Genomic DNA, 6,897 nt, shown 5'->3' on the forward strand with positions numbered 1-6,897 from the left:
AGTCTTATCTCGTGACCATAGATGACACAGCCTGAGATACTCTGGTTTTTCAGTCTTGGACCACCTTTGACTGAAATGGAAGGAAAATTTCAAAATTGTTTGCCTAACCAAACAGTTATCTCCCTTTGCTTTAGTGAGCTTGCTTATTATTTCAAGTGCTTTTCTTCTCTATTCCCAGATAATGAGGCTTTAAGTTTTCCTAGCTCAATAGTATTATGGTTTAGATATAAAATGGCCCCAAAGGCACATGCGTTGAAAGTATGGTTGCCAACTGGTGGTGCTATTGAGAGATATTAGATCATGAGGATGCTAACCTCTAAGCTGAATGGGCTACAGGAAGGGGGTCTGGTTGGAGGACCAGTGAGCCATGTCTTTTGGCCCCTTACTCTGTGGTTCTTTCTGCTTTCTGTCTACCATGTGGTGAGGAACTTTGCTTCCCACCATTGTCCCCCACACACACACACAGGCCCAGTAGCAACAGAGCCAAGTGACCACGGACAGAAACAAAACCTCTGAAACCATGAGTCAAAACAAGTCTCTTCTTCCCTAGGCTGTTATCGCAGGTATTTTATCACAGTGAAAGAAAGTGACTAATGCAGAGAGTGACCATAATAACAAAGACAGTAAATTCCAACGTGACAAATTCAAAGACATGATTCTCTCAACTTATTTTTTCCTTATGCACAAGAAATGTTCCAATAATTGTTTTCCTCTTTATCCTAGGGCTGTATCTAGCATAGAATTCTTTTAATTATCACAGAATTTTCATAGATGTAAAAACAAATCTAAAGATTCAGATTGGCTTGACCCAAAATGAATTCAACTTTAATATGTGCCATTTCATTAAATGAAATGGTTCTATTTTTTTTAGACAAGCAATATCTTGACTAATTTAAACACTCAGAATAACAGCAGCACAATTCATTCATTCACCAAGTTCTTCCTGAATACCTACAATTTCCAAGATTATTCTACAGGTTGATGAGATAAAGGAAATCCCAGCCCCTCTTAATGGATGGGCTGATGACTGAGTTCTTTACTTTCAATAGAGTAGACTTCTTCTGGAACACTAGTGCCAAAGACAAAACAGGTTATAGGTTTTCTATGTAATAATAATATGTATTACATTATTATTATGTTAAATAATTACTATATGTATATGCTATACTAAATTTGACATTACTATATATATGCGGATAGGTATGTATGAACACAAACAGAGATAAATAGATATATTTATGTAGTATCCCTCTCTTACCTACAGGGGATACAGTCTAAGAACCCCAACAGATACCTGAAACTGTGGCTAATACTGAACCCTATATATACCAGGTTTTTCCGATATGCTCTGAAGCATAGCCACATGGCACCAGAGTTGATCTGTCCTTCCAAGTTTTATGCCCCATACTTCCTTTGCTTCACTTCTCTTTGGGGCCGTTATTGGGTTAAATAAGAGTTACTTGAACATTAGTACTATGATTCCCTGACAGTCAGTCTGATAACCTAGATGGCTACTAAGTGACTAATGTGCAGGTAGCATATATAGCATGGATGCACTAAACAAAGGAACAATTTGAAGAAAGAGTATGACTCAAAGGGAAAGATGGAGCCAGATGATATGAAATTTCATCAGGCTACAGGGCATAATTTAAAACTTATGAGTTGTTTATTTCTGGAATTTTTCATTTAATTTTTCAGACCACAGTTGACTAGAGGTAACTGAAGCAGTAAAAAGTGAAAACATGGATAGGAAGAATTACTGTACTAATATGTATCTTCATATGTTTACATGTGTATATGCAGTGCTTATTTATCTTCTCTTCAATATCTTACAGAGGATTTGGCACAGGATGAATCTTCAATAAATATCAATAAGCTAAAGAAATGTGGTTTGCCTTGAAGACAGCCTGGGTCCCTAGAACAGAAAGGGTCTTTTGACCCAAACCATTGGAGGCCTCCCAGTAGATTGTGGCATAGTCTGTTTTTCTTGTATTATTTCTTAGCATGTTATTATCGTACTAGGGGTACAAAAGTACTTCAGTACATCTTGGTGTGGTTCACTCCCTCCATCTTTCTCCTCCCTTCCCCTCTTCTTATAACGGTTTCAGCAGGTCTCATTGTTACATTTCCATATATGAATATGTAGGACTTCCACCATATTCACCCTCCTTCATCCTTTCCTTTTGCCCTCTCCCCTCTCAGTAGTACTAACCTCTGGACATAACTTGTTTTACCTTCCTGTCCTTCATTTTTTAAAAAAAAGATTTAAAAATTTTTCATAGGCCCTTGTTCCAGAGGGTCCTGCCCCATACCAGGGAGGAAGGACTGCCACACAGAGAGACCAAGAAGAAGCTGAGCAAATGTGTCAGACTGAGTTGTCCTACAGTCTCTGTCCATTAGGTCATACCTTTTCTGTCCAATCACATCTACATGGCTGTTGCTTCTTCATCAAACTTAAGCCTAAAATTAGAAAGTTTTCCTTGGGTCTTTGGTTCTTCATTTCTGAAGGCTCTAGTGTCATATAAAACTTGGATTAAATAAATTTATTCTTTTTAAAAAGACATTTTTATGTATGACGGCTATACAGGGAGTTTCATTGTGACATTTCCGTGTGTGTGTGTGTGTGTGTGTGTGTGTATTATACCTTCAATTGGTTCATTCCCTTCATTAATCTCTTTTCTACCCTAGTCCTCTTCTTACAGTGATTTCAACAGGTCTGAATGCTCCATACTCATACTTATATGGAAAAAACATTGACCATATTCACCTTCTTTCCTTTCCATTGGCATAGTCTTTAGGGTGAAGGTCTTATTCCTAAATGTTTTCCTTTTAATTAAATTTAAGAAATGTCTTACTTACAAGAGTAAGTACTGAGATATATAAAAATGGTTTAAGCAAGTTATCATCACTCAACAAATCATTCTTGGGAACTCAGATATGATGTGGAAATAAAAATATGTCAACCTAACGGTTCAGATTTACTTTGTTCATATTTTTACTTCCAATGCCATGGTACTTAGGAAATATTTAGTAGAAGGTTGTTGAATGAGTAGATAAGCAAATAAACGGATTAGGACTTAAAGTGAGAACAGCAATGAGCAAGCAATTCTCACTTGATTTATGCATAAGGGGATAAAGCTTAGTCCAGAAAGGCTGCAGATTGGAAATGACAATTGAACTTGGGTTTGAAGATGAGAAGATGCTCTTGAGGTAAAAACAGGAAATGAATAGCATAGGAAAGAGGGGGCAAAGTGAACAGAGATGAGGGAGGGTGAAAAAAGGCAGCTTAGTGGGATTCCCTTGGAGAGTTGGAGAAAATGCATGGTTTCTTTGTAACATTATTCTTTCATTATGGAGGACAAGAACCCTACTCTCTTTTCACCTCTCTATAAGAAACAATTTTCCCCTTTCTCATTCTCTACCTTATCTGGCTTCAGTTTTGGAGAAAAGTAAGAAAGTAAGGTCAGAGACCGGACAGGCGAAGAAAATGATGCTCAGAACTGTGCAATAGGTTCTCAGGGATCCCCCAGTTAATTTGATTCTGTTTTTCATCCTTCAACCTGATGTGTGCCCGATAACATTCATAACTGATTGAATCATTACCAGTTTGACTACAACAGTTCAGCAATCACAGACTGATTCTAGAAGGACTGTATCGAATCAAGTCTTTAGAGTATCAAGAGATCCCTTTGTATATCTGAACTATTTGTAGGTCAATACACAATACAGAATAAACAAACAATCCCACAGCTAGCCACACTCACTTTCAAGTGAGTTAGATCATTTCTGAATAACTATAACATCCTTTCCATTGTCATTTCACAAGCATGAAGTTAACATTTTTAAGAGAAAAACAATTTCATGTAGTAATATAACTATGAAGAAAATATTCAACCTTCTAATAAAATAGTAATGCTGCAAGCTCAGCGGCTCATAAAACATTTATAACCTTCAACCAGTAAAGTGTGAACGAGAGATTTAAATGCTGCTGTTTGATGGGAAGGAAGGCTGCTCAGTACAAACATCTCCCAAAGCATGCACTTGGAAGTGGATTCACAGGAAAAGAGGTCCTCTTATAGCTACAGGGGTCCATTTTTACAGTCAGTTAAAGGTGTATGGTCCCTTTCTGATATTTTTCTTTGGGAGCCTAGTATTGAAAAATAAAATGGGGTAAGAAAGGAGAAGGGAACCAAAGTCAGAAGATTGTCCTCGGAACCTGTGTTACAACTGAAAGGGAACCATGCCCTTCTGTATCGATGAATAGTGCCATCAGAGGCACAGCTGTGCTTTGCAGATGCCTGGCTCAAGTATTTTTCTGCAGCATTCTGCTCCCTTCCAAGGGACAAAAGTAATTAATGAATTGGGAGGCATGTTGGAGTATTCACTTAGAACACAAAGCAAATTTTAAAAAAGGAAACACGAGAGGGACAAAAAAGTGGAGCCAAGCTTCAGCATAAATAGAACATAAAAGTTCCAAAATAGAGAAAGAAAGACAACGTGGTGGATTTTTGGTACTGCTGAGAATTTTCCATAATTGAAAAGCAAATCTTCAGATTGAAAGCACGCATGAACAAATTAGGTTTTCTAATAGGAATCGCTCATGTTATCTCAAACATGGGCCCAAAAGATCAGCAGAAGGATACAGCTTGGCATTGCCTGGAGCTATTTCTCCCTCTCTCTCCCTTCCACACTCACGAAAGGCACACAGATGGCACACAGAACCACCTTTGGAGAATTTGGGGTGATATTCCCCTCTCCATAGCAGTACGACTGCCATCAGTGGGGAAGACTGTTCCTTGTCACCTGCTTCACTTGTCACCATTCTTTTCTTGCAGTTGAATTATGGATGCTCTCTTTCAGGGCCAATGTGGCCATCAAATGTGAATTTCAGCTGCATGAGCTTCAAATGGTCATGTATTCTAGGATTTTTTGTTTTTGTTGCTGTGATGTTAGGGTGGAAGTTAGGAAGTACGCAGATTCTGCCTCATCTTGAAATGTGGAAATGTTCTTGATTTTATTACTAACTCTGCTGAAGTAACTGTGTAATGAATAAGCAGATAAATAAGTTATTCTCAGAGGACAGACATTGGCTACTTGCCTGAGTGATGGAAGGCATGCAGGTTTTTTTTGTTTTTTGGAATCTCTGCTCACTGTTCGAACCAACGCCTGTCGCTTCCTCTCTCCGTTAGGATTACATTTGTCACTGCTTGTATTTGGTCAAACACCTTCCATAAAACAGGAAAGGCCATTTAAGAAGCCTCTTAAATCTAGACCATTTTATTCATAAAAAACAGTGAGGAGCCACCTTGAAATGGCTGACATTTCAGGGCCAAGTTTAAAAATAAAATATGAACCCTGGATCCCAGTTTCCTATGCTTTTAAAGCTGCTCCAAGAAGGAGCAACTCCCCTCCATTGTGATGGCCTGGTTACAATGGCCATGCAGGCACCCCAAGCTCCCAGTGGGAAAGTCAGAGAGGTAGAGAGAAGACCAGAGAGAGGAACACAAGGGGAGCCATGGGTGGTAGTATGAAGAACTGAACCTAAAGAAGACTGGATGAACAGACAATAAGGCTCTGCACCCAAGATGATTCTTACAATGTGGCTATAAATATTGTGCAAATAAAGGTGACAAATCCAGAATTAAAAGCACACCCACAAAAAAATCACAAGTGGCGAGCTATATGCAAGACATGAGCCACCGATTCTGAGAGGTGGTAGGATTAAATTAGGAATGGAAGTGTTCCGCAAGGCAGAGAATAATAAAAAGGAAATGTTGAGGTTCCTGAATGGCAAAAGGTCAGAGGCAGTTCAAGGGCATAAGGTGTGAAGAAAGCCATATGAGTCTTACTGAGGAGAGAATAAGAGTCGGGTAATATTGTTAAAAGAAAGAATGGAGGAGAAAAAGAAATGGGGGTGAATTTGATCCAAGTACATTATATGCACTATTCAAATATCACAATGAATTCTTTTGTACACATAATGTGTGCTAATGAAAAATAAATTAAATAAATTTTTAAAAGAACTAGTGGGAGAGGAATTAGAAATACTTTTCTTGAAGATAATAAAGAGCAATTTATTAGAAAAACAAAAGTACAGCTTAAGGTGGGAGGCGAAAATACCAAAATACAACAACAAATCATCTGAGTCTGATATACAAGAGATACATAATAATTTGTGAAGAAATCCCAACCTTGAAGAATATAGAGCAAATGGTTAACACACAGAGCAGTCTGTCTTTACTGAAGTTCAAATAACCAAACATTCCAATGACACAGAAAAAACATATACACCTGTTTCAAGTGCTAATTGCCTCCATCATTTTACATATAACTCTGCCCAAATTTATGAACCCTGCTTTGAGTGGACCAAGTCGTTCTTATCCCTAACATGCTGTCCTTATCATCCCCCCCCCCACCAGGGGGCTGCCCAGCTGTGACCACTGGGCAGCAAAGTAGAGCTCACTCAATACTGCCTTGCTGTGTACATAAAAATGGTATAATATAAAAATGAGAGCTATCTAGGAAGAAGATGTGAACAATCTCCTTCTCTGAGACAAGATTTGAAAGCTTAGCCCTCAGTAGAGTAAGAAGAAAGGGTAAGGTAAAGAGGAGATCACCTTAGAGATGAGAAACTCTGAGGATGGAGAATGGATTGTGGACGATCATCACAGTGAGAAGTGTGTCCTTCCCTGAAAGGGAGCAGTCGGGCACAACTGGGGAGGAAGACTGTTTCTCTGAGAAACTTGCCATCATAATGGAGAATGAAGGGTACATTTAGTTTTTACCAACCATTGGACCACCCTTCCAAATGGGACAAATCTTGAAGTTTCCTTGAATTGAAACTTTTCTTTTCTTAGAATTTTTTTGCCCTAGGAATTTTCAAAACTCTATACAGTT

This window comes from Castor canadensis, chromosome 1 (genome assembly GCF_047511655.1).
Source record: "Castor canadensis chromosome 1, mCasCan1.hap1v2, whole genome shotgun sequence".
Taxonomy (NCBI): Eukaryota; Metazoa; Chordata; class Mammalia; order Rodentia; family Castoridae; genus Castor; species Castor canadensis.